The sequence below is a fragment of the Heteronotia binoei genome, chromosome 10, assembly GCF_032191835.1.
Source record: "Heteronotia binoei isolate CCM8104 ecotype False Entrance Well chromosome 10, APGP_CSIRO_Hbin_v1, whole genome shotgun sequence".
Taxonomy (NCBI): domain Eukaryota; kingdom Metazoa; phylum Chordata; class Lepidosauria; order Squamata; family Gekkonidae; genus Heteronotia; species Heteronotia binoei.
The window spans coordinates 4,452,837-4,480,561 of NC_083232.1; positions in this window are offsets into that span (position 1 = coordinate 4,452,837).

Below are 27,725 nucleotides of genomic sequence, written 5' to 3' on the forward strand. Positions count from 1 at the left end.
AGGGAAAGGAGATTGTGAGCCGCTCTGAGACTCTTCGGAGTGGAGGGCGGGATATAAATCCAATATCTTCATCTACCTCACAGGGTGTCTGTTGTCGGGGAGGAAGGGAAAGGAGATTGTGAGCCGCTCTGAGACTCTTCGGAGTGGAGGGCGGGATATAAATCCAATATCTTCATCTACCTCACAGGGTGTCTGTTGTGGGGGAGGAAGGGAAAGGAGATTGTGAGCTGCTCTGAGACTCTTCTGAGTGGAGGGCGGGATATAAATCCAATATCTTCTTCTTCTTCTTCTTGTGATGGGTTAAAAACATTGGACTTTACCTTCTTAGCACCATAGCAGAAAGAGACTGGTCTGTCCGTGAGGTTTCCCAAATGGCCATTTATTTCATGAAGAATTTGCACACGAGTCAGAGAAATAATGTTGCTTTGGCTTCCCCCAAATTGTCCCAGTAAAGATGGAGCAAGACCCCTGAGAGCTTCCACGCCTTCGTTCTCCGGACTCCCTTCTTCAGGCAATGGTCACCACTACAGCGGAAGTATATTTCTTCTCAGATTTGCAGAATTTCTTGATTAACTTTGCCCAAAATTCGTTTCAACATTCTCTTAGCACAGGATCCGGATAGGAAGGAGTTAAATAAATGAACAAACACGTTGTGGTGGAAAGTTTCCATGGCAGCAGGAAAACAAAAGCATCCGAGGCTGGAGGTCTTTGTTTGGTCTCTTTCCTGTGCTTCTAAACCTTTGTCTTAGGTAACTGCGAGTGCGAAATGAGCCAGTTTGGTGTAGTGGTTAAGTCTGCAGACTCTTATCTGGCAGAACTGGGTTTGATTCCCCACTCCTCTACTTGCAGGTGCTGGAATGGCCTTGGGTCAGCCATAGCTCTTGCAGAGCTGTCCTTGAAAGGGCAGCATCTGGGAGAGCTCTCTCAGCCACACTTACTATCCTTCAAGTCAGCTGTGAATGCACCGGTAGTGGTTAAGTGTCTGGTGTAGTGGGTTAAGTGTGCGGACTCTTATCTGTGAGAATCGGGTTTGATTCTCCACTCCTCCACTTGGAGCTGCTGGAATAGCCTTGGGTTAGCCATAGCTCTCGCAGGAGTTGTCTTTGAAAGGGCAGCATCTGGGAGCGCTCTCTCAGCTCCACCTACCTCACAGGGTGTCTGTTGTGGGGGGAGAAGGCATCGGAGATTGTGAGCTGCTCTGAGTCTCTGATTCAGAGAGAAGGGCGGGGTATAGATCGGCAGTCTTCTTCTTCTCCTGGTAGAAAAGAACAAGAGTCCAGGTGTACCTTAAAGACAAACAAAATATGTGGCGGGGGTGTGTGTGAGCCGTGTATCACTGTTCCCTTTAGATATCCCTTTTGCTAAGTCTTTAAGGTGCAACTGTATCCTTGCCCTTTTTTGTGACTATAAACAGACTAACACGGTGAGCCATCTGAATCTAGGTAGAATGTGAGTCCATCTGTCCTTGTATCTTGGAGACCGGTGTGATTTCAGGTGCCGAATGAAAATAGCAGGCAAATGACATTAGCAGGTGAATGACAATAGCAGGTGTGATTGGATATAGGCAAGTGTGGAGAAATCAACATCGGTAATAAGACAGGAAACCTAGGTTTCGATTCGGTCCAGGAGGGTGCCTTGTCTTGAGCTTTGCGGTCAGTTACAATTCAGCCGTCTTTCTTTCTACTCTCCCTTTGTAAGTGAATGGAATGGAGTCACCCGAGACCTACCTTCTTTTCTGCATCATCACACTGTGCCAGGATGAAATGAGCCCTGCTCAAGGGTATAGATTCCAGAGCAGATTTTCTCGACCTGCGTGAAGAGAGAAAAGAGGCAACGCATTTCCAAAAGCTCTGTGATTCTACCTTGCACAAGCTCTAAAAAGGATGGAGGGAAGCTTGCTTCAGTGTGAATTCACAGCACAAAAATGGGCTTTTGAAGAAGAGGAAGAAGAGGAGGAGAAGGAGGAAGAGGAGGAGGAGAAGGAGAAGGAGGAGGAGGAAGAAATTGGATTTATACCTCACCCTTCACTGGGAGTCTCAGAATGGCTTACAATCTCCTTGAATGTGAACTGAATCTACCTGAATAAATGTAAGTTTAGTTTTTTGGTGGGTTTTTTTTGTGCGTGCAATATACTTCTTGGGAGATTTATTTACTGCACTCCATATCACGCTTCTATGACTGGGCAAACTCTGCTATCTTAACCAAATATCCCAATAATTTAATGGTACCCTCTTGGATGGAAAATGTGATCTTTGTCCCCACAAGCGAAACAGGAAAATGGAATATATCGCAGCGACGCACAAGACTGTAAAATGAGAAATCATCGAAGTGGCAGTTTCTTCTCTTGGGACATTTCAACTCTAGCTGGTCCTGTCCTTCAAAAAGGGAGGTCTGTGAAACTGCAGACCAATTACTTTAACTTGCAATACTATGGAAGAGAACTAAGAACAGATCATAAATCAGTTGATGATGATATTGGATTTATATCCTACCCTATACTCTGAAACTCAGAGTCTCAGAGCGGTCACAATCTCCTTTACCTTCCCTCCCCCCCAGAACAAACACCCTGTGAGGGAGGTGGACTTGACAGAGCTCTTATAGCAGCTGCCCTTTCAAGGACAAATCCTGCAAAAGCTATGGCTAACCCAAGGCCATTTCAGCAGCTGCAAGTGGAGGAGTGGGGAGTCAAACCCAGTTCTCCCAGATAAGAGTCTGCACACTTAACCTCTATGGCTAACCCAAGGGCATCCCAGCAGCTGCAAGTGGAGGAGTGGGGAATCAAACCCAGTTCTCCCAGATAAGAGTCCGCACGCTTCACCTCTTTGGCTAACCCAAGGGCATTCCAGCAGCTGCAAGTGGAGGAGTGGGGAATCAAACCCAGTTCTCCCAGATAACAGTCCACACAATTCACCTCTATTGCTAACCCAAGGCCATTCCAGCAGGTGCAAGGGGAGGAGTGGGGAATCCAACCTGGTTCTCCCAGATAAGAGTCCGCACACTTCACCTCTATGGCTAACCCAAGGCCATTCCAGCAGCTGCAAGTGGAGGAGTGGGGAATCAAACCCGGTTCTCCCACGAGTCTTAGGTTCAAGTTCGTGTTTCCTTTACGCTTCCTCCAGCCGCTGTTTTTACACTCTGGAACCCATGCTTAGGCAACAGCTCACAGTCATGACCGTTTGTGCTTACTTACTTTGAAGGACATTTAAGAATTACAGTGAGAAAGCGGATGAGTAAAAGAGTGTTTTGCACTCGTATTGCGACATTTGGTGTGCGGTGTTTTTTCTTGCTTTGCTCACCTGAGGATTGGCAACTGTAGTTCACACAAGAGGGAACCAGACAGCTCAGATATTTCACGTGTCAAGGCAACTTTGGGAGACAGAAAAAAGAAGCTTCTTGTTCTATCATCTCTCTGAGGAGGGGTTGGTTGGAGGAGAGGCCTTTTATTTGCTGTGCTCCAATGCTGCAATTGCCTTGGTGGCTCCCGTGTCGAAAACCCTCTCTCTTATAAACAACTCATCTGGCATGCTATGAAACGGAAGGTTATTGAGCAGCTCTAGTCCTCTTCTGTTCGCATCTGATTTCACTCGCTATTGACTTTGCGTCTGGGCAGCCGACAGAATTATAAGCCCCGTTTCCATCCCGACTTGGTCATGTCTCCTCAAGGCCAGCGTTCTCTGTTTCCCTTTATTGCTCTTCGAAAAGGATGTTTTCCTTGTTCTGGATGTGAGGCAGTCTCAGTTCAATGCCATCCAGTTGCAGACGATTTTGGATGATCCCCAGGGGTAGAATTCTAGCAGGAGCTCCTTTGCATATTAGGCCACACACCCCTAATGTAGCCAGTCCTCCAAGAGCTTACAAAAAAAGAGCCTTTGAACAAAGCAGGCGTCAAGTGTCACCTTTAAGACCAAACGAGTTTTATTCAGACCGTAAGCTTTCGTGTGCTCTCTAAGCACACTTCATCAGATCAGGTATACGAAATCAGGGAATCAGGTATATGAAAGCTTACGTTCTGAATAAAACTTGGTTGGACTTGTATGTGGGACTTGACTCCTGCTTTGTTCAACTGCTTCAGAAAGACACGGCTGCCCACTTGGATCTAAAAAAGAGCGTAAGCTCTCAGAGGATTGGCTACATCAGGGGGTGTGGCCTAATATGCAAAGGAGCTCCTGCTAGAATTCCACCCCTGATGACCCCACAGGGTTTTCAAGGCAAGCGACATTCATAGAATCCTAGAATCATAGAGTTGGAAGGGATCTCCAGGGTCATCTAGTCCAACCCCTTATACAATGCAGGAAACCTACAAACACCTCCCCCCGAATTCACAGGATCTTCATTGCTGTCAGATGGCCATCTAGCCTCTGTTTAAAAACCTCCAAGGAAGGAGAGCCCACCACCTCCCAAAGAGGAAGCCTGTTTCACTGAGGAACCGCTCTAACCGTCAGGAAGTCCTAATGTTGAGCTGGAAACTCTTTTGAAATTTCAACCCATTGGTTCTGGTCCTACCTTCTGGGTGGTTCACTATTGCCTGCCTCTGTGCTGAGACCACGGTCTTCCTTGGTGGTCTCCAGGCCCCATTTTGGGCAGGAGCTCACAGTGGAGGAGTTGGGAATCAAACCTGGTTCTCCCAGATAAGAGTCTGCACACTTAACCACTACACCCAGCTGGCTCTCCTGGTACACCTTCCTGTGATGTCAGAGGTGTTCTTATGTGACACAGAGTGTTGGACTGGAGGGGCCATTGGCCTGATCCAACATGGCTTCTCTTATGTTCTTATGTGACACAGAGTGTTGGACTGGATGGGCCATTGGCCTGATCCAACAGGGCTTCTCTTATGTTCTTATGTGACACAGAGTGTTGGACTGGATGGGCCACTGGCCTGATCCAACAGGGCTTCTCTTATGTTCTTATGGAGAGCCGGTTTGGTGTAGTGGTTAAGTGTGTGGACTCTTATCTGGGAGAACCGGGTTTGATTCCCCACTCCTCCACTTGCACCTGCTAGAATGGCCTTGGGTCCGCCATAGCTCTGGCAGAGGTTGTCCTTGAAAGGGCAGCTGCTGTGAGAGCCCTCTCCAGCCCCACCCACCTCACAGGGTGTCTGTTGTGGGGGAGGAAGGTAAAGGAGATTGTGAGCCGCTCTGAGATTCTTCGGAGTGGAGGGCGGGATATAAATCCAATATCTTCTTCTTCTTCTTCTTCTTCTTCTTCTTCTTCTTCTTCTTCTTCTTCTTCTTCTTCTTCTTCTTCTTCTTCTTCTTCTTCTTCTTCTTCTTCTTCTTCTTCTTCTTCTTCTTCTTCTTCTGTGACACAGAGTGTTGGACTAGATCGGCCATTGGCCTGATCCAACATGGCTTCTCTCTTATGTTCTTATGTGACTCAGAGTGTTGGACTAGATAGGCCATTGGCCTGATCCAACATGGCTTCTCTTATGTTCTTATGTGACACAGAGTGTTGGACTGGAGGGGCCATCGGCCTGATCCAACAGGGCTTCTCTTATGTTCTTATGTGACACAGAGTGTTGGACTGGAGGGGCCATTGGCCTGATCCAACATGGCTTCTCTTATGTTGTTATGTGACACAGAGTGTTGGACTGGAGGGGCCATTGGCCTGATCCAACAGGGCTTCTCTGATGTTCTTATGTGACACAGAGTGTTGGACTAGATAGGCCATTGGCCTGATCCAACATGGCTTCTCTTATGTCCTTACTAACGTGTGTTGATGTTTTAAGCAGATTTTAAGTTTTTTAAAAAATATATTTGTGTTCTTTATAAAATTTGTATCTCTGCTACTTAATCTTAAATAGGTACACGCATGGCTCGGCCCAACCCGACATGGCCTGGCCCAACAAGGTCTCATTTATGTCAGATCCGGCCTTCATAACAAAAGAATTCGACACCCCTGGGCTAGATGGTCTGTATGGCTCCTTCCAACTCTATGATTGTCTGGTTCTAGGACATGCTTCTACCGCTGTGCACTTGAAATGTAACCGCTTAACATCTGATCTACACATTCCATGTTCAGACGGGCAAGGCCTGTGCTTCTTAGAGTGTCGTACTGCGCAGTGGAGTTACACAATCTCTGTGGAGTTACACAATCTCTGTATGGAGAAAGGGAGAAGTGAGAATTGTGTCTACTGGCACCATCCCTTATTTCCCTCAATAGAACAGAGAGGTATTATTCATGAAATTAACACCATCACTGGAGAGTCACTCCCATTGTTGCCTGAAGCCATTCTCCTAGGTCGGTGACGGGAGAAGCTGCAAAATAAAATCTCAGTGGAAAGATTTGTACTACTAATAACGGCGGCAAGGTTGGTCCTTGCAAGACATTGGAAGAACCGCATGATGCCGTCAGTCAATGATCAGAGAATCTGGCTCTGGGACTGTTTTATACTTGCAAAAACCTCCTCTTACAGTTCTCTAGCACACACCCCAATCTAAATAGAGACAGAGGTTGACAAGATTATGCAGGGGATAGAGAAAGTAGAGAAAGAAGTTCTGGATGGGCCATTGGCCTGATCCAACATGGCTTCTCTTATGCTCTTGTGTCTGGGGCGGTGATGCTTTGTATTCTTTGTGCTTGGGAAGGGCAACAGTGAAAGGGCTTCTAGTGTCCTGGCGCCACTGATGGATCTCCTGATGGCACCTGGCTTTTTTGGCTGCTGTGTGACACAGTGTTGGACTGGATGGGCCACTGGCCTGATCCAACATGGCTTCTCTTATGTTCTTATGTGACACAGAGTGTTGGACTGGATGGGCCACTGGCCTGATCCAACATGGCTTCTCTTATGTTCTTATGTGACACAGAGTGTTGGACTGGATGGGCCATTGGCCTGATCCAACATGGCTTCTCTTATGTTCTTATGTGACACAGAGTGTTGGACTGGATGGGCCACTGGATTGATCCAACATGGCTTCTCTTATGTGACACAGAGTGTTGGACTGGATGGGCCACTGGCCTGATCCAACATGGCTTCTCTTATGTTCTTATGTGACACAGAGTGTTGGACTGGATGGGCCATTGGCCTGATCCAACATGGCTTCTCTTATGTTCTTACGTGACACAGAGTGTTGGACTGGATGGGCCACTGGCCTGATCCAACATGGCTTCTCTTATGTTCTTATGTGACACAGAGTGTTGGACTGGATGGGCCACTGGCCTGATCCAACATGGCTTCTCTTATGTTCTTATGTGACACAGAGTGTTGGACTGGATGGGCCATTGGCCTGATCCAACATGGCTTCTTTTATGTTCTTATGTGACACAGAGTGTTGGACTGGATGGGCCATTGGCCTGATCCAACAGCGCTTCTCTTATGTTCTTATGTGACACAGAGTGTTGGACTGGATGGGCCACTGGCCTGATCCAACATGGCTTCTCTTATGTTCTTCTGTGACACAGAGTGTGGACTGGATGGGCCACTGGCCTGATCCAACATGGCCTCTCTTATGTTCTTATGTGACACAGAGTGTTGGACTGGATGGGCCGTTGGCCTGATCCAACATGGCTTCTCTTATGTTCTTATGTGACACAGAGTGTTGGACTGGATGGGCCTTTGGCCTGATCCAACATGGCTTCTCTTATGTTCTTATGTGACACAGAGTGTTGGACTGGATGGGCCACTGGCCTGATCCAACATGGCTTCTCTTATGTTCTTATGTGACACAGAGTGTTGGACTGGATGGGCCGTTGGCCTGATCCAACATGGCTTCTCTTATGTTCTTATGTGACACAGAGTGTTGGACTGGATGGGCCATTGGCCTGATCCAACAGCGCTTCTCTTATGTTCTTATGTGACACAGAGTGTTGGACTGGATGGGCCACTGGCCTGATCCAACATGGCCTCTCTTATGTTCTTATGTGACACAGAGTGTTGGACTGGATGGGCCATTGGCCTGATCCAACAGGGCTTCTCTTATGTTCTTATGTGACACAGAGTGTTGGACTGGATGGGCCATTGGCCTGATCCAACAGGGCTTCTCTTCTGTTCTTATGTGACACAGAGTGTTGGACTGGATGGGCCATTGGCCTGATCCAACATGGCTTCTCTTATGTTCTTATGTGACACAGAGTGTTGGACTGGATGGGCCATTGGCCTGATCCAACAGGGCTTCTCTTATGTTCTTATGTGACACAGAGTGTTGGACTGGATGGGCCATTGGCCTGATCCAACAGGGCTTCTCTTATGTTCTTATGTGACACAGAGTGCTGGACTGGATGGGCTGTTGGCCTGATCCAACAGGGCTTCTCTTATGTTCTTATGTGACACAGAGTGTTGGACTGGATGGGCCATTGGCCTGATCCAACAGGGCTTCTCTTCTGTTCTTATGTGACACAGAGTGTTGGACTGGATCAGCCATTGGCTTGATCCAACATGGCTCCTCTTATGTTCTTAAAGACTTCGTGAAGCTATGGTTTCCTATTGTTACATACCTCTCTGACCTTGACATTTTGCCAAAAAACCAAAACAAATTTAATTATAATCTGATATTTTTCTAAAACAGTGACACTTCTTTACTATCGCATTTTGACTTTATTGTGTATATGGGTTCCTTCCCCCCGTTTCCTTTCACCTTCCTTTTCTGGGAAGTCAGTTCACCCTGTGCATTCCGTGTATCCTATAAACTGACCTCTTTGGTGTAGTGGTTAAGTGCGCGGACTCTTATCTGTGAGAACCGGGTTTGATTCCCCACTCCTCCACTTGCAGCTGCTGGAATGGCCTCCGGCTAGCCATAGCTCTTGCAGGAGTTGTCCTTGAAATGGCATCTTCTGGGAAAGCTCTCTCAGCCCTCCCCTACCTCACAGGGTGTCTGTTGAGAGGGAGGAAGGTAAAGGAGATTGTGAGCCACTCTGAGACTCTGAAATTTGGAGTGGAGGGTGGAATATAAACCCAATATCATCATCGTCATCTTCTTCTTCTCAGATAGATCCCGCCCTCCCCCTCCTATGGAGCTGGGAAGTTTGCCTTTGCAATCAGCTGCCTCACGTTCCAGGAATCCAACAAGGGAAAGCAAATAAGTCCTGGCACGGTTGATGAACAGCTGAAGCCTTTACAGCTATCATATAATGAGCTCAGAGTCACTAATTTGCCAGGCAAACACGAGGTCCAAATGTTAAACGAGTGGCTCGAAAATAAAAATCCATTATTTTCTTAGCCCGTCCGCATTGTGTGCTCAAAGGAATGGGTTTTCCAATGAAGAATGATTACACCCAGGACGGTTGCGGGCCAGTTAAGCTGGAGGCTGGCTTTGCATATGGAATGATTTCTCCCCTCCCCTCCTCTCATAATACCAGAATTCAGGCTTGCCCAATGATCCACCAATGAGGACTTGGAACACTTTTAAGGTTTAGAACACTTTCCCTATGAAGAAAGGTTGAAACGCTCGCGGCTCTTTAGCTTGGAGAAACGTCGACTGCGGGGTGACAGGAGAGAGGTTGACAAGATGATGCATGGGATGGAGAAAGTAGAGAAAGAAGTCCTTTTCTCCCTTTCTCAGAATACAAGAACTCGTGGGCATTCAATGAAATCGCTGAGCAGTCGGGTTAGAACGGATAAAAGGAGGTACTTCTTCACCCAAAGGGTGATTAACACGTGGAATTTACTGCCACAGGAGGTGGCGGTGGCTACAATAGCCAGCTTCAAGAAGGGATTGGAGAAACATATAGAGCAGAGGTCCATCAGTGGCTATTAGCCGCAGCGTATTGTTGGAACTCTCTGTCTGGGGCAGTGATGCTCTGTATTCTTGGTGCTTGGGGGGAGGGGGGCAAAGTGGAAGGCCTTCTAGCCCCACTTGCGAACCTCCTGATGGCACTTAGGGGTTTTGTTTTGCTTTGTTTTTGGCCACTGTGTGACACAGAGTGTTGGACTGGATGGGCCATTGGCCTGATCCAACATGGCTTGTCTTATGTTCTTATGTGACTCAGAGTGTTGGATTGGATGGGCCATTGGCCTGATGCAACATGGCTTCTCTTATGTTCTTATGTAACACTGAGTGTTGGACTGGATGGGCCATTGGCCTGATCCAACAGGGCTTCTCTTATGTTCTTATGTGACACACAGTGTTGGACTGGATGGGCCATTGGCCTGATCCAACAGGGCTTCTCTTATGTTCTTATGTGACACACAGTGTTGGACTGGATGGGCCATTGGCCTGATCCAACAGGGCTTCTCTTATGTTCTTATGTGACACACAGTGTTGGACTGGATGGGCCATTGGCCTGATCCAACAGGGCCTCTCTTATGTTCTTATGTGACACAGAGTGTTGGACTGGATGGGCCGTTGGCCTGATCCAACATGGCTTCTCTTATGTTCTTATGTGACACTGAGTGTTGGACTGGATGGGCCATTGGCCTGATCCAACAGGGCTTCTCTTATGTTCTTATGTGACACACAGTGTTGGACTGGATGGGCCATTGGCCTGATCCAACAGGGCTTCTCTTATGTTCTTATGTGACACACAGTGTTGGACTGGATGGGCCATTGGCCTGATCCAACAGGGCTTCTCTTATGTTCTTATGTGACACAGAGTGTTGGACTGGAGGGGCCTTTGGCCTGATCCAACATGGCCTCTCTTATGTTCTTATGTGACACAGAGTGTTGGACTGGAGGGGCCATTGGCCTGATCCAACATGGCCTCTCTTATGTTCTTATGTGACACTGAGTGTTGGATTGGATGGGCAATTGGCCTGATCCAACATGGCTTCTCTTATGTTCTTATGTGACACTGAGTGTTGGACTGGATGGGCCATTGGCCTGATCCAACAGGGCTTCTCTTATGTTCTTATGTGACACAGAGTGTTGGACTGGAGGGGCCATTGGCCTGATCCAACATGGCCTCTCTTATGTTCTTATGTGACACAGAGTGTTGGACTGGAGGGGCCATTGGCCTGATCCAACATGGCCTCTCTTATGTTCTTATGTGACACAGAGTGTTGGACTGGATGGGCTATTGGCCTGATCCAACAGGGCTTCTCTTATATTCTTATGAGACGCAGAGGGTTGGACTGGATGGGCTATTGGCCAGATCCAAAATGGCTTCTCTTATGTTCTTATGCTCTAAGGCAGGGGTCCTCAAACTTTTTAAATAGGGGGCCAGTTCACTGTCCCTCAGACTGTTGGAGGGCCGGACTGCCGTTACTGTACAAGGCCGCGGGCCGTCAGTTCTCCGTCTTCTGCATCTCTCTCCCTTCCCCACACCACACACCTCGGCCTGGGAACTCACCTCACCTCGGTATCACCTCACACTCTGTCTCCGCCACCTCAGCCCAGTGCCGGAAGTGTGCGTTGCTAACGCGAGTTTAGGTTGAACGTCACTTCCGGTCTGATTTTGCCATAATCCGGCGGGCCGCATAAACATCCTCAGCGGGCCACATCCGGCCCGCGGGCCGTAGTTTGAGGACCCCTGCTCTAAGGGCTGGCAAAAGAAGTCACCTTGCAGAATGCAGAATGGAACGTAGAATTCAAAGGCATAAGAGGTGTTTGGGTGGCATTTGAAGAGGAGCGGGCAAGTTTCCGGCGGGGTTGTCTATCCAGATTGCAGCGGGATAGCGGAGCATCCTAAAGGCTTCTGAGTGACCGCTGTTGCAAACAGGATGCTGGAGTAGATGGTAGGGATACCAGCCTCCAGGTAGGACCTGAGGATCCTGCAGAAGTACAGCTCATCTCTAGCCTACAGGGATCAGTTCCCCTGGGAAATAATGGATGCTTTGGTGGGTGGGCTCTATGGCCTTGTACCCCACTGAGGTCTCTGTCCTCCTGGAGTGGGGGATCCAGGAGTTTGCCAACCTGGCAGCCCTGCTGAACAGGCCTCTCAGCAAGGCAATTTCATATTTTTTGCACATGTAGTTAAGGACAGCCAGTGTGTTGTAGTGGTTAAGGTATATTGCTAGATCAGGGGGGCCAAACTTGCTTAATGTAACAGGCACACAGAATAAATGACAGATGATTGAGAGCGGCAAAACAGGAAGGAAGGAAGGAAGGAAGGAAGGAAGGAAGGAAGGAAGGAAGGAAGGAAGGAAGGAAGGAAGGAAGGAAGGAAGGAAGGAAAGCACACAGATTGGGAGGAGGGAGAGGTGGAAAGAAAGGGACTTTAACTTTCAATGCATTCTCCAAGCCACAGGCTGGCTTGACTTGGAGAAGTGATTTAAAGAGAGAAAGGCCTTCTCCAAGTTGGCTGACAGGGTGGTGGGGGCATCAAGAGCTACACAATTTGTGTGAAAAAGCCACACGTGGCTCCCAATTTGGTGTAGTGGTTAAATCCATGGACTCTTAGCTGGGAGAACCAGGTTTAATTCCCCACTCCTCCACTTGCAGCTGCTGGAATGGCCTTGGGTCAGCCATAGCTCTTGCTGGAGTTGTCCTTGAAAGGGTAGCTTCTGGGAGAGCTCTCTCAGCCCCACCCACCTCACAGGGTGTCTGTTGTGGGGGGAGAAGATGTAGGAGAGTGTAAGCCACTCTGAGGCTCTGATTCAGAGAGAAGGGCGGGGTATAAATCTGCGGTCTTCTTCTCCCAAGCCAAACTGGCCGCTCCTGCTATAGAGTTTATGCTCCACCTCCAAATCATCCATTTTCTCGGAGGGGGGGTGTCTGCTTTATGTCATCTAGAGGCCAGTTGTAGTTGTAGGAGCTCCCCAAGTCCCAAAAGGGGGTGGTAACCCCAATCTCTGTAGTCCGAGTGCCATGGTTTGAATGTGTCTGATCCCCATTTCCCACAGAGCAAAACTGAATGCTGTCATTTGTATATATCCTGGGCATTTGTACAATCCTCATTTTCCAACATTCGTTTTTGCTATTTTTGACTGCTTGGAGGGGCCACTCATTCCCTTCCCTTTAGTCACAGGCGGGTGGGAAGGAACTGTTCGCCCTTCAGACCTGACATGGACACCCTGCTTGGGGAACAGGAGAATTTTCGCACGGGCTGTTCGGGCGTTCGTGTGCAGAAAGAACGACAGTTCCCCACCGAGAAGTCAAATCATTGGCCCGACACCTTCCAGCGGAGAGCGGTGCTGATCCATTTCCTTCTTTGGTCAGAGGCCTCTCAGAACGTTCCCCTCACAAAAAAGGAAAGCTTGATGGATGGTTGTGGGGAAAAGTGAAAAAAGGAGAAGAAGATATTGGATTCATATGCCACTCTCTACTCCAAAGAGTCTCAGAGCGACTCACAACCTCCTTTACCTTCCTCCCCCACAACAGACACCCTGTGAGGTAGTTGAAGATATTGGATTTATATCCCGCCCTCCACTACGAAGAGTCTCAGAGCGGCTCACAATCTCCTTTACCTTCCTCCCCCACAACAGACACCCTGTGAGGTAGATGAAGATATTGGATTTATATCCCGCCCTCCACTCCGAAGAGTCTCAGAGCGACTCACAATCTCCTTTACCTTCCTCCCCCACAACAGACACCCTGTGAGGTAGATGAAGATATTGGATTTATATCCCACCCTCCACTCCGAAGAGTCTCAGAGCAGCTCACAATCTCCTTTCCCTTCTTTCCCCACAACAGACAGCCCTGTGAGATAGATGAAGATATTGGATTTATATCCCGCCCTCCACTCCGAAGAGTCTCAGAGCGGCTCACAATCTCCTTTCCCTTCTTTCCCCACAACAGACACCCTGTGAGGTAGATGAAGATATTGGATTTATATCCCACCCTCCACTCTGAAGAGTCTCAGAGGGGCTCACAATCTCCTTTACCTTCCTCCCCCACAACAGACACCCTGGGAGGTAGATGAAGATATTGGATTTATATCCCGCCCTCCACTCCGAAGAGTCTCAGAGGGGCTCACAATCTCCTTTACCTCCCCCCCCACAACAGACACCCTATGAGGTGGGTGGGGCTGAGAGGGCTCTCCCAGAAGCTGCCCTTCCAAGGACAACTCTGCAAGAGTTATGGCTGACCCAAGGCCATGCTAGCTGCTGCAAATGGAGGAGTGGGGAATCAAACCTGGTTCTCCCGGATAAGAGTCCGCACACATAAGAACATAAGAGAAGCCATGTTGGATCAGGCCAATGTTCTTATGTGAGACAGAGCGTTGGACTGGAAGGGCCATTGGCCTGATCCAACATGGCTTCTCTTATGTTCTTATGTGACACAGAGTGTTGGACTGGATGGGCCATTGGCCTGATCCACCAGGGCTTCTCTTACGTGACACAGAGTGTTGGACTGGATGGGCCATTGGCCTGATCCAACATGGCTTCTCTTATGTTCTTATGTGACACAGAGTGTTGGACTGGAGGGGCCACTGGCCTGATCCACCAGGGCTTCTCTTACGTGACACAGAGTGTTGGACTGGAGGGGCCATTGGCCTGATCCAACATGGCTTCTCTTATGTTCTTATGCCACGGAATGTTGGACTGGATGGGCCATTCGCCTGATCCAACATGGGTTCTCTTATGTTCTTAAGACATGGAAGTAGTGACAGACTTCACATTCTTGGGATCTAAAATCACTGTAGACAGTGACTGCAGCCATGAAATTAAAAGACACCTCCTCTGCAATGAACATATGCCAGGGGTGGCCAACGGTAGCTCTCCAGATGTTTTTTTGCCTACAACTCCCATCAGCCCCAGCCAGCATGGCCAATGGCTGGGGCTGATGGAAGTTGTAGGCAAAAAACATCTGGAGAGCTACCTTTGGCCACCCCTGATGTCCTATGCAATGAGCATTGAGGAACCCCATGCCACAGAGTGGTAAAGCTGCAGTACCGCAGTCCAAACTCTGCTCATGAGCTGAGTTCAGGTAACCGGCTCATGGTCGACTCAGCCTTCCATCCTTCTAAGGTCGATAAAATGAGGACCCAGCTTGCTGGGGGGAAAGCGTAGATGACTGGGGACAGCAATGGCAAAGCACCCCATTAAAAAGTCTGCTGTGAAAACGTTGTGATGCGACGTCACCCCAGAGTCAGAAATGGCTGGTGCTTGCACAGGGGACTACTTTTTTATGCAACAAACATGGATTTGAGTGAACTTAGGAGGACGGTGGAAGATAAAAGGGCCTGGTGCGATGTGGTCCATGGGGTCATGAAGGGTTGGACTCGACAGTGCAACTGGACAACAACAAAAAATTGTGAAGTTCCTGCATTGCGCAGGGGGTTGGACTAAATGACCCTGGGGGTACCTTCCACTTCTATGATTCTGTGTAAGCTGCTTTGGGTCCCCACAGGGGATAAGGAGGGTTATAAATGAATTAAATATATGAAATGAATAAAGATAGGAAGGAAGGAAGGAAGGAAGGAAGGAAGGAAGGAAGGAAGGAAGGAAGGAAGGAGGGAGGGAGGGAGGGAGGGAGGGAGGGAGGGAGGGAGGAAGGAAGGAAGGAAGGAAGGAAGGAAGGAAGGAAGGAAGGAAGGAAGGAAGGAAGGAAGGAAGGAAGGAAGGAAGGAAGGAAGGAAGGAAGGAAGGAAGGAAGGAAGGATCATTCTGGGTATTGTTTAAACTTTGGTTGGGTCAAGCATTTCAGCTTTCCTGCATTTCAACTTTGCAGAACGTTTCTGGCTTCCCAATACCAACTTTCTGCCTTCTCTATCCTGATGCCTTCCAAGCCCTCCTGTGGTTTCAGAAATGTCTATAAATCGAATGCTAAGTAAGTCTAAGAGAGGTTGTGCATGGGAAATCACAGCTCGGCTTTTGTTTGTTGGCTTTTGTGGAACACTCTTCCAGCTGACAGGGGCCCCCATTGCACTCCCTTGGCCTGGCAGAAAAGCACCATTGCTGCGAAATTACACCCTGTCAGAAGCACTTCACTTTGAAAGGGCTCCTAATTTTGGCGGCTTCTTGGTCTGGGTTTCGTATTGTGTAGCTGGTTTCGTTCTGTCTCAAAGAGAAGATTGTATGAAATGGGACTGTGGCTGGGAAGCGGAAAGTAGCACTGTTATTGAGAGTCCAGCAACAAAAGCAACCCTTTTAAAGGTTTTGAAAGAAAATTTTGAAGAAAGAAACTTAAATGCCCAAGTTAAGACCATAACTCGATAAGAGAATGCAGGGAACTCACAAACACCTCCCCCTAAATTCACAGGATCTTCATCGCTGTGAGATGGCCATCAGCCTCTGCTTCAAAAACCTCCAAGGAAGAAGAACCCACCACCTTCCAAGGAAGCCTGTTCCACTGCTCTAACGGTCAGGAAGTTCTTCCTAATGTTGAGTCAGAAGCTCTTTTGATTTAATTCCAACCCATTGGTTCTGGTCCTACCTTCCAGGGCCACAGAAAACAATTCCACACCATCCTCTATAGGACAGCCCTTCAAGAACTTGAAGATGGTGATCGTATCACCTCTCATTCACCTCCTCTCTAGGCTAAACATCCCCAGCTCCTTCAACATTTCCTCATAGGACTTGGTCTCCAGACCCCTCACCATCTTCGTCGCCCTCCTCTGGACCCATTCCAGCTTGTTTAGATCCTTCTTAAAATGTGGTGCCCAAAAATGAACACAAAACTCCAGGTGAGGTCTTACCAGAGCAGAGTAAAGCGATACCATCATATCACGTGATCTGGACACTATACTTCTGTTGCTACAGTCCAAAATTGCATTTGTCTTTTTAGCCACCGCATCACACTGTTGACTCATGTTCAGCGTATGATCCACTAAGACCCCTAGATCCTTTTCGCACATACTACTGCTAAGACAAGTCTCCCCCATCCTATAACCATGCACTGGATTTTTCCTACCTAAACGCAGAACTTTACATTTATCCCCGTTAAAATTCATTTTATTTATTTTATTTTATTTTATTCATTTTATTGGTTTTAGCCCAGTTTTCCAGCCTGTCAAGGTCATCCTGTATCCTGTTTCTGTATGCTACTGCATTTGCAACCCCTCCCAATTTAGTATCATCTGCAAATTTAATAAGCGTTCCCTCTGTTCCTTCATCCAAATCATTTATAAAATTGTTGAACAATACAGGCCCCAGGACAGATCCTTGAGGCACTCCACTTGTCACTCCTCTCCAAGAGGATGAGGAACCATTCACAAGCATTCTTTTGGTGCGATCTGTCAACCAGTTACAGATCCACCTAATGGTAACAGGATCCAAACCACATTTTACCAACTTCTCAACGAGGATAATATGTGAAATCTTATCAAAAGCCTTACTGAAATCAAGATAAATGATGTCTACAGCATTCCCCTGATCCAACAAGGTAGTCACTTTCTCAAAAAAAGAGATCAGGTTAGTCTGACATGACTAGTTCTTGAGAAACCCATGCTGGCTCTTAGTAATCATAGACATCCTTTCTAAATGTTCCAGGACTGACTGGAAGCTGGCAGGGATAGGGGGACACCCGGGGTGGAATTCTATCAGAAGCTTCTTTGCATATTAGGCCACACCCCCTGATGTAGCCAATCCTCCAGGAACTTACAAGGCTCTTTTTTTGTAAGCTCTTGGGAGGATTGGCTACATCGGGGAGGTGTGGCCTAATATGCAAAGGAGTTCCTGCTAGAATTCCACCCCTGGTGACATCCGTTGGGGGCGACATTTGCTATCAGTTGAATTCTCCCCTGTTTGTACCTTCACTAGGATTGAAAATTAGATCAGATTTTTAACAACGTGTTTTCATTATAAAGACACGGTGAGACGAAAGGTCGTTTCTTCATGCGGTTCACACCCTTCATTCTCCGTTCTTCCAGACTGAACGAAAAAGAAACCCACCTTTGAATTATTAATAACCACACGCACATTAATGGCGTGAATTGGGGAGAAAGATATATTCATTACTAGCAGGCTTGTGTAGAGGATTTTTGGGGGGGGGGGGGGAGACGGAGGTGGGAATCAAAAAGAGAATCTGGCCTGCGGAATATCAGATGAGGACCGGCAAGGGATGTGGAACAACACTTCAAAAACCTTGATTATGCCGCCATATAGCAGCAAATCTCTTCAAGTGTCATCTTCCCATCTGAATGCATGCATAATTTTGCAAATGAGAACCAGTGAAGATTTAACTTCCTCTTTATTGACTTTTGTCCTATGGTGAGAGTTGTCCCAAAGCAGAGAGAAAAAAACGGAGAAACTCTTTCACATCCTGTCGTGGATATGAAGATTTACATATCTTTTATGTCCCCCAAATCATTCTATTAGGCTCTCTCAAAAGCTGTCACACCACATTCGGTCTTGGAATCGAGCTGTGTTTCAGCTGCTAAATGAGACAAATCTTCCAAGGCAAGGGAAAAACAGATGCTCCACTATGTCTGGAAGTGCAGAACATTGTGTTGATAGTGAAATTCTATCTCTATATAAAATGTAGCAGGTGGGGAATACCAGAATACCTAGGTGGGGATACAGCAGCTATTGGGTTAAATGTTGTTGTTGTTTTTTTTTTTAAAAAAACACATTTGCCTTGGAAGCAGAGAACATAAGAACATAAGAGAAGCCATGTTGGATCAGGCCAATGGTCCATCCCTGTGTCACACAGTGGCCAAAACCCAGGGGCCATAAGGAGATTCACCAGTGGGGCCAGAAATCCACAAGCCCTCCCCCCCCCGCCCCCTGGGTGTTGCTCTCCAAGCAGCAAAAATACAGAGCATCACTGCCCCAGACAGAGAGTTCCATCTACACCTTGTGGCTAATAGCCACTGATTGGTCTCTGCTCCATATGTTTATCCAATCCTCTCTCAAAGCTGTCTATGCTTGCAGCTGCCACCGCCTCCTGTGGCAGTGAATTGCATGTGCTGGGTGAAGAAGGACTTCCTTTTATCTGTTCTAACCTGACATCTCAGCAATTTCATTGAATGCCCACGAGTTCTCGTATCGTGAGAAAGAAGAGTCTCAGAGCGGCTCACAATCTCCTTTACCTTCCTTCCCCACAACAGACACCATGGGAGGTAGATGAAGATATTGGATTTATATCCCGCCCTCCACTCCGAAGAGTCTCAGAGCGGCTCACAATCTCCTTTACCTTCCCCCTGCCACAACAGACACCCTGTGAGGTAGATGAAGATATTGGATTTATATCCCGCCCTCCACTCCGGAGAGTCTCAGAGCGGCTCACAATCTCCTTTACCTTCCTCCCCCACAACAGACACCCTGTGAGGTAGATGAAGATATTGGATTTATATCCTGCCCTCCACTCCGAAGAGTCTCAGAGCAGCTCACAATCTCCTTTACCTTCCCCCCCCCCACAACAGACACCCTGTGACGTAGATGAAGATATTGGATTTATATCCCACCCTCCACTCCGAAGAGTCTCAGAGTGGCTCACAATCTCCTTTACCTTCCTCCCCCACAACAGACACCTTGTGAGGTGGATGAAGATATTGGATTTATATCCCGCCTTCCACTCCGAAGAGTCTCAGAGGGGCTCACAATCTCCTTTCCCTTCCTCCCGACAACAGACACCCTGTGAGGTGGGTGGGGCTGGAGAGGGCTCTCACAGAAGCTGCCCTTTCAAGGACAACATCTGCCAGAGCTAAGGCTGACCCAAGGCCATGCCAGCAGGTGCAAGCCCTTCCCCTCCATGAAGGAGATGTTACAAACAAGGGAAGGGAGCTCTTCCTTCTCTCTCTGGTCCACCCCCCCTCCCCCGCTGCACCGTCTCTCAGCTCTCTACTTGTACATAATTATTCTATTAATTATTATTAATGGGCAAAGGGGCCGAGAGAAGGCATTCACCGATCACAGGCGGCTTTCCGATGCTGCTGGAAACATCTTTACTGCTGGGGGGGAAAAAGACTTTCCTTGTGGTGACCGAGCAATTAGGCGACGTTTGCGGCTTTGCCCGGCGTGTATAATTTTTGATGGACGAGGCCCGGAGGCATTTACTCAGATGGCGAGTTGTTTGGATTGCAACAGGCTTTGATTCATTAGAGCCAAAATATATTTATTTTTGTTTTGCTTTGCCCCTTCTCCCCAGCTTGGCTGGCTCTCCCTCGTCTCTGTCGACTTCATTGTGAAAAGCGGCAGAGGTGCTGTTGACGCAAGGGGCAGGCTTTGGCTTTGGATGTCACTCTGAGCGTCCGGCCACCGGCCACTGGCTTGGCTGCCCGGCAGGGGAACAGCTGGCCACGGGGAGAACTGAAGGCTTCCACTGGCTGGTCCAGAGATTCCTTACGAGGTGTCTTGAAGCAAGCGAGCACCATTTTCGTCTGCGCTTTGAATTCATTCTCCAAATAGAATGAAAGGAAGAATGAAGACATTGGATTTATATTCCACCCTCCGCTCAGGAGTCTCAGAGCGGCTCACAATCTCCTTTATCTCCCTCTCCCACAACAGATACCCTGTGAGGTGGGTGGGGCTGAGAGGACTCTCACAGCAGCTGCCCTTTCAAGGACAACCTCTGCCAGAGCTATGGCTGACCCAAGGCCATTCCCGCAGGTGCCCTTTCAAGGACAACCTCTGCCAGAGCTATGGCTGACGCAAGGCCATTCCCGCAGGTGCCCTTTCAAGGACAACCTCTGCCAGAGCTATGGCTGACGCAAGGCCATTCCCGCAGGTGCCCTTTCAAGGACAACCTCTGCCAGAGCTATGGCTGACCCAAGGCCATTCCCGCAGGTGCCCTTTCAAGGACAACCTCTGCCAGAGCTATGGCTGACCCAAGGCCATTCCCGCAGGTGCCCTTTCAAGGACAACCTCTGCCAGAGCTATGGCTGACCCAAGGCCATTCCCGCAGGTGCCCTTTCAAGGACAACCTCTGCCAGAGCTATGGCTGACCCAAGGCCATTCCCGCAGGTGCCCTTTCAAGGACAACCTCTGCCAGAGCTATGGCTGACCCAAGGCCATTCCCGCAGGTGCCCTTTCAAGGACAACCTCTGCCAGAGCTATGGCTGACCCAAGGCCATTCCCGCAGGTGCCCTTTCAAGGACAACCTCTGCCAGAGCTATGGCTGACCCAAGGCCATTCCCGCAGGTGCCCTTTCAAGGACAACCTCTGCCAGAGATATGGATGACCCAAGGCCATTCCCGCAGGTGCCCTTTCAAGGACAACCTCTGGCAGAGCTATGGCTGACCCAAGGCCATTCCCGCAGGTGCCCTTTCAAGGACAACCTCTGCCAGAGATATGGCTGACCCAAGGCCATTCCCGCAGGTGCCCTTTGAAGGACAACCTCTGCCAGAGATATGGCTGACCCAAGGCCATTCCCGCAGGTGCCCTTTGAAGGACAACCTCTGCCAGAGCTATGGCTGACCCAAGGCCATTCCCGCAGGTGCCCTTTCAAGGACAACCTCTGCCAGAGCTATGGCTGACCCAAGGCCATTCCCGCAGGTGCCCTTTCAAGGACAACCTCTGCCAGAGCTATGGCTGACCCAAGGCCATTCCCGCAGGTGCCCTTTCAAGGACAACCTCTGGCAGAGCTATGGCTGACCCAAGGCCATTCCCGCAGGTGCCCTTTCAAGGACAACCTCTGCCAGAGCTATGGCTGATCCAAGGCCATTCCCGCAGGTGCCCTTTCAAGGAAAACCTCTGCCAGAGCTATGGCTGACGCAAGGCCATTCCCGCAGGTGCCCTTTCAAGGACAACCTCTGCCAGAGCTATGGCTGACGCAAGGCCATTCCCGCAGGTGCCCTTTCAAGGACAACCTCTGCCAGAGCTATGGCTGACCCAAGGCCATTCCCGCAGGTTCCCTTTCAAGGACAACCTCTGCCAGAGCTATGGCTGATCCAAGGCCATTCCCGCAGGTGCCCTTTCAAGGACAACCTCTGCCAGAGCTATGGCTGACCCAAGGCCATTCCAGCAGGTGCCCTTTCAAGGACAACCTCTACCAGAGCTATGGCTGACCCAAGGCCATTCCCGCAGGTGCCCTTTCAAGGACAACCTCTGCCAGAGCTATGGCTGACCCAAGGCCATTCCCGCAGGTGCCCTTTCAAGGACAACCTCTACCAGAGCTATGGCTGACCCAAGGCCATTCCCGCAGGTGCCCTTTCAAGGACAACCTCTACCAGAGCTATGGCTGACCCAAGGCCATTCCAGCAGGTGCCCTTTCAAGGACAACCTCTACCAGAGCTATGGCTGACCCAAGGCCATTCCCGCAGGTGCCCTTTCAAGGACAACCTCTACCAGAGCTATGGCTGACCCAAGGCCATTCCCGCAGGTGCCCTTTCAAGGACAACCTCTACCAGAGCTATGGCTGACCCAAGGCCATTCCCGCAGGTGCCCTTTCAAGGACAACCTCTACCAGAGCTATGGCTGACCCAAGGCCATTCCCGCAGGTGCCCTTTCAAGGACAACCTCTGCCAGAGCTATGGCTGACCCAAGGCCATTCCCGCAGGTTCCCTTTCAAGGACAACCTCTGCCAGAGCTATGGCTGACGCAAGGCCATTCCAGCAGGTGCAAGTGGAGGAGCGGGGAATCAAACCCGGTTCTCCCAGATAAGAGTCCGCTCACTTAACCACTACACCAAACTGGCTCTGAAGAGGGGCAAAAGGAAAGACTGCGTGACGCAGAGAGTGATTAAATTGTGGAACTGGCTGCCAGAGGATATGGTGATGGCCATAGGGATAAAGAAGCTTTAAAAAGAGGATTAGATAGATTTATGGATCAATGGCTACTAGCAAGGGTGACTGAGGGGAACGCCCACATTCAGAGGCACTGATTCCCAGAGCCAGGGGACAACATCGGGAAGGCCTTGGTTGGAGCCCTGTTGCTGGCCCTCCAGAGGAACTGGCTGGCTACTGCATGGTACAGGAGGCTAGACTATATAGACTCTCACTGGTCTGAGCCAGTAAGACGCTTCTGATGTTCTTCTCAGGGGAAGGCCTCAGCCTCTCTGCCCTGTTGTTGGCCCTCCAGAGGAACTGGCTGGCCACTGTGTGAGACTGGAGACTGGACTATATGGACTCTCACTGGTCTGACCCAGCAGGGCTCTTCTGATGTTCTTCTCAGGGGAAGGCCTCAGCCTCTCTGCCCTGTTGCTGGCCCTCCAGAGGAACTGGTCGGCCACTGTGTGAGACAGGAGTCTGGACTAGATGGACCCTCAGTGGTCTGATCCAACAGGACTCTCCCGATGTTCTTCTCAGGGGAAGGCCTCAGCCTCTCTGCCCTGTTGGTCCTCCAGCGAAACTGGTTGGCCGCTGTGTGAGGCTGGAGGCTGGCAACCCTACACTACAATGTCATCACTTCTAGGTATTTGCCTGGATGTGAGGTCAGAACATCCATGGCAATGTACCCTCGCCATTTTATCCTGTGAAAGCCGGCGCGGACGTTCCCTTACCCTCAGCAGGTTCAGGGCAACCTGGAGATTGGCAACCCTACTCTATGGTGTTTTTTGGAAGGGTGCTAGAACAGATGGACTCTTGGTCTGATTCAGCAGGGCTCTTCTTATGTTCCTATAGAATCATAGAGTTGGAAGGGACCTCCAGGGTCATCGGGAGAGCCAGTTTGCTGCAGTGGTCTAATCTGGGAGAACTGGGTTTGATTTCCCACTCCTCCACTCGCAACTGCTGGAGTGACCTTGGGTCACTCATAACTCTGTCAGAGCTGTTCCGGAAGGAGCAGTTTCTGTCAGAGCTCTCTCAGCCCTGCCTACCGCACAGGGTGTCTGTTGTGAGAAGGGGAAGGGAAAGGAGATTGTAAAGCCATTCTGAGACTCCAAGTGAAGGGTGGGGTATAAACCCAACCTCCTCCTCCCCTGACGCCTGGGACACTGCAGGAACTTCACAGATACCTCCTCCCCACATACTCCCAGTGACTCCCAGCTCCATGCCCAGAAGCGCTTCTTCCAGTTGTCAAAAAGCTCCAGGATCCCTGGAGTTGGGCAAGTTCACCAGTTCAGCCCTGAGAACCATGTGCTGCTCAAGCCGACAGTGGATGGCTCTCTGTTTGTCTGGGACATGAAACGGATGTTTTAATGTGTGTGTTTTGTTGTGCTAAGCAGCCCCGTGGCGCAGCGTGTTAAAGCAACAGTACTGTGGTCTGAACTCTCTGCTCACGACCTGCGTTCGATTCCAGGAGAAGCTGAAATCAGGTAGCCGGCCCAAGGTTCACTCAGCCTTCCATCCTTCCGAGGATGGTCAAATGAGTACCCAGCTTGCTGGGGGGGGGGGGGGGAAGCGTAGACAACTGGGGAAGAAGAAAATAGGTAGATGAAGAAATTGGATTTATATCCCGCCCTCCAGTCCGAAGAGTCTCAGAGCGGCTCACAATCTCCTTTACCTTCCCCCCCCCACACAACAGACACCCTGTGAGGTAGATGATTGGATTTATATCCCGCCCTCCACTCCGAAGAGTCTCAAAGCGGCTCACAATCTCCTTTACCTTCTCCCTCCACAACAGATACCCTGTGAGGTAGATGAAGATATTGGATTTATATCCCGCCCTCCACTCGGAAGAGTCTCAGAGCTGCTCACAATCTCCTTTACTTTCCTCCCCAACAACAGACACCCTGTGAGGTAGATGAAAATATTGGATTTATATCCTGCCCTCCACTCTGAAGAGTCTCAGAACGGCTCACAATCTCCTATATCTTCCTCCCCCACAACAGACACCCTGTGAGGTGGGTGGGACTGAGAGAGCTCTTACAGCAGCTGCCCTTTCAAGGACAACCTCTGCCAGAGCTATGGCTGACCCAAGGCCATGCCAGCAGGTGCAAGTGGAGGAGTGGGGAATCAAACCCGGTTCTCCCAGATAAGAGTCTGCACACTTAACCACTACACCAAACTGGCTCTCACCAAACTGGAAGGCAATGCCAAACCACCCTGTAAAAAAGTCTGCCATGAAAACGTTGTGAAAGCGACGTCACCCGAGTCGGAAACGACTGGTGCTTGCACAGGGGACCTTTCCTTTCCTTTGTTGTGCTCCCTCTGCCTTCCCACATCCCAAGTCTTTTCCCCACCTGCACTTTGCTCATCCATACATGACTTGGTGGGCGGGTGTACCAATCTGGAATTATATATTACCTGGTAATGGATTGAAGTGAAAGATGGGTGGACGGCAGAGAGAGAAGCCCCCAGAGTTTGCCCAGGAGGATGCGGTTTGTGTCCTTGGCTGTCTCCGGTATTATTTTTTCTCGCTTCTCCGCATCCACCGGGTGCTGTCGTTGACGGACAAATACAGTTAATTCATTTCACTTTCCATCCTGAATAAGGAAGCCATTCTCTTGAGGATGATTTATCGGCTGGGTCTCATGGAACGTTTTGTTGCAAGTGCACGGGAGGAGTTTCGAGGTGGCTGGAGAAACGATGGGAGAGCAAATAATGAACGGAATACGTGCCGCTATTGAGGCACCTGACGAATGAAAGATGTGTTCTGGAGAAGGCACAGACTGGCAAGTGACAATGTCGTGGTGGTCACGGCAAGAACATGTGTGAAGGAAGGCTAGGGCTGAGTCACAAAGCAACCCCTATTCAGGCTTCCTCTGCATCGCTGAAAGCTACCAAGGAACATCTCATTGCCACATTGAGAGCCAGTTTGGTGTAGTGGTTAAGTGTGCGGACTCTTATCTGGGAGAACCGGGTTTGATTCCCCACTCCTCCACTTGCACCTGCTGGAATGGCCTTGGGTCAGCCATAGCTCTGGCAGAGGTTGTCCTTGAAAGGGCAGCTGCTGTGAGAGCCCTCTCCAGCCCCACCCACCTCACAGGGTGTCTGTTGTGGGGAGGAAGGTAAAGGAGATTGTGAGCCGCTCTGAGACTCTTCGAAGTGGAAGGCGGGATACAAATCCAATAGCATCTTCTTCTTTTGCATCTGCATGGCATCGTCAAGGGCACTTTCTCAAAGGGTGTCATGAGCTTTTACATCTGGCCCTTTAATTGCAGCTGGATCTATTTGCCCTCACACCAGGACCTGTTCACAGGCACAGTGCAAGTATTCTTCTAGTTATGGGTCACCTCATTCATTCATTCATTCGCTTGCTCACTTGCTTTGTTTCTGTTTTGCTTTCCTCCCCAATGGGATCCCAAAGCAGCTTCCATTGTTCTCCTCTCCCCCTTTTTATCCTCACAACAACCTGGCGAGGTAGGTGAGGCTGAAACCATGGGACTGGCCCAAGGTGACCCAGCTGACTTCCATGGCAGAGTGGGGATTCGAACGTGGAATTCCCAGATCCTAGACCAACACATTAACTGCCACGCCATCCTGAAAGTAATAATAATAAGCAACAATAATTGTTTATTATTATAAATATTATTCTATAAATCAGGGGTGTCAAACATGTGGCCTGAGGGCTGAATTAGGCCCCTGGAGAGCTCCTATCAGGCCTGCAAGCAGCTCACTGACATCTGCTTCCTTCTCTCTCTCTTGCTTCCTTCTGCATCACGGCTTGCTTTGCCAGGCTTGCTCAATCGCACAGGAGCTACAGAGCAAAGCCTTTATTTTCTCCATTTGGCTGACCAGCACATGAAGCAACTTAAGTACAAGAACTCACAATGCCCAGCCATTTCCTGTTTTCCCCTGGGTCTTTGGCTCAAAGTATTAACCATGAGGGGGGGGAGGGGTGGGCTCCCTCTTGGGTATCCTGCCCCCCCAGGGAAAGTGTATGCGCAATACATAGCCTCTCCTTCCCGGTGTAGTGAACGCCGCGTGGTCACTGTCCGGCTATGCCTGGCAGATGGTCACTGCAATGGCCTCTCCTGCATTACTGCATCCGTGGCAACACCTTCCCGCTGGTCCCCCCCGTTTCTCACAGAGTTTGCCACGTCATGGTGCGACCGAATGTCCGGCAGTATAACCGGATGGGCAGGCTGGGCCCACCAACCTCGCCAGCCAAGAGAAGGAAAACTCTAACATCAAACCCGGGCAGATAGAGCTCGTTAATGTAACACCTACCACCTGGAGGACTCGCTGCCGGCGTCCCGGCTTACTGGGCCATGGCAGATGACCCCAAGGTGAAAGGGTGGAGCCAGTACTGCGCACACTGTGCTTCACCTAAAAATTCCTCTGCGCAGGCCTGAAGGGCATATCCACATCCACAACTTTTCCCTGCAGCCACTGTGGCCGGATCTGCCTGTCCCGCATTGGTCTTGTCAGCCACCAGCGAGCCTGCAGCAGACGTGGACTACTGCACCCTTCTTAACTCTTCGTTCGCGAAGTCAAGTCGAGAGAGAGAGAGAGAGAGAGAGATTAACCATGAGATTTCTTGTAATGAATGTCAGTCAATCAAAAACAGGTTTGCAACTTACAGACACACACCTAAACAGCACCTGAACAAGACTGCTAAAGTACAGACATTGTCTCCAGATTTTCATAGAATCCTAGAGTTGGAAGGGACCTCCAGGGTCATCTAGTCCAACCCCCTGCACAATGCAGGAAACTCACAAACACCTCCCCCTAAATTCACAGAATCTTCATGGCTGTCAGATGGCCCTCTAGCCTCTGTTTCAAAACCTCCAAGGGAGGAGAGCCCACCACCTCCCGAGGAGGAAGCCTGTTCCACTGAGGAACTACTCTAACGGTCAGGAATCAGAATTCTAGAGTTGAAAGGGACCTCTAGGGTCATCTAGTCCAACCCCTGCAGAATGCAGGAAACTCACAAACACCTCCCCCTAAATTCACAGAATCTTCATGGCTGTCAGATGGCCCTCTAGCCTCTGTTTAAAAACCCCCAAGGAAGGAGAGCCCACCACCTCCCGAGGAAGCCTGTTCCACTGAGTATCCATTCTAACAGTCAGGAAGTTCTTTCTATTGTTGAGCTGGAAACTCTTTTGATTTAATTTCAACCCACTGGTTCTGGTCCTACCTTCTGGGGCCACAGAAAACAATTCCACACCATCCTTTAAACGACAGCCCTTATGAACATATGAAGCTGCCTTATACTGAATCAGACCTTTGGTCCATCAAAGTCAGTATTGTCTTCTCAGACTGGCAGCGGC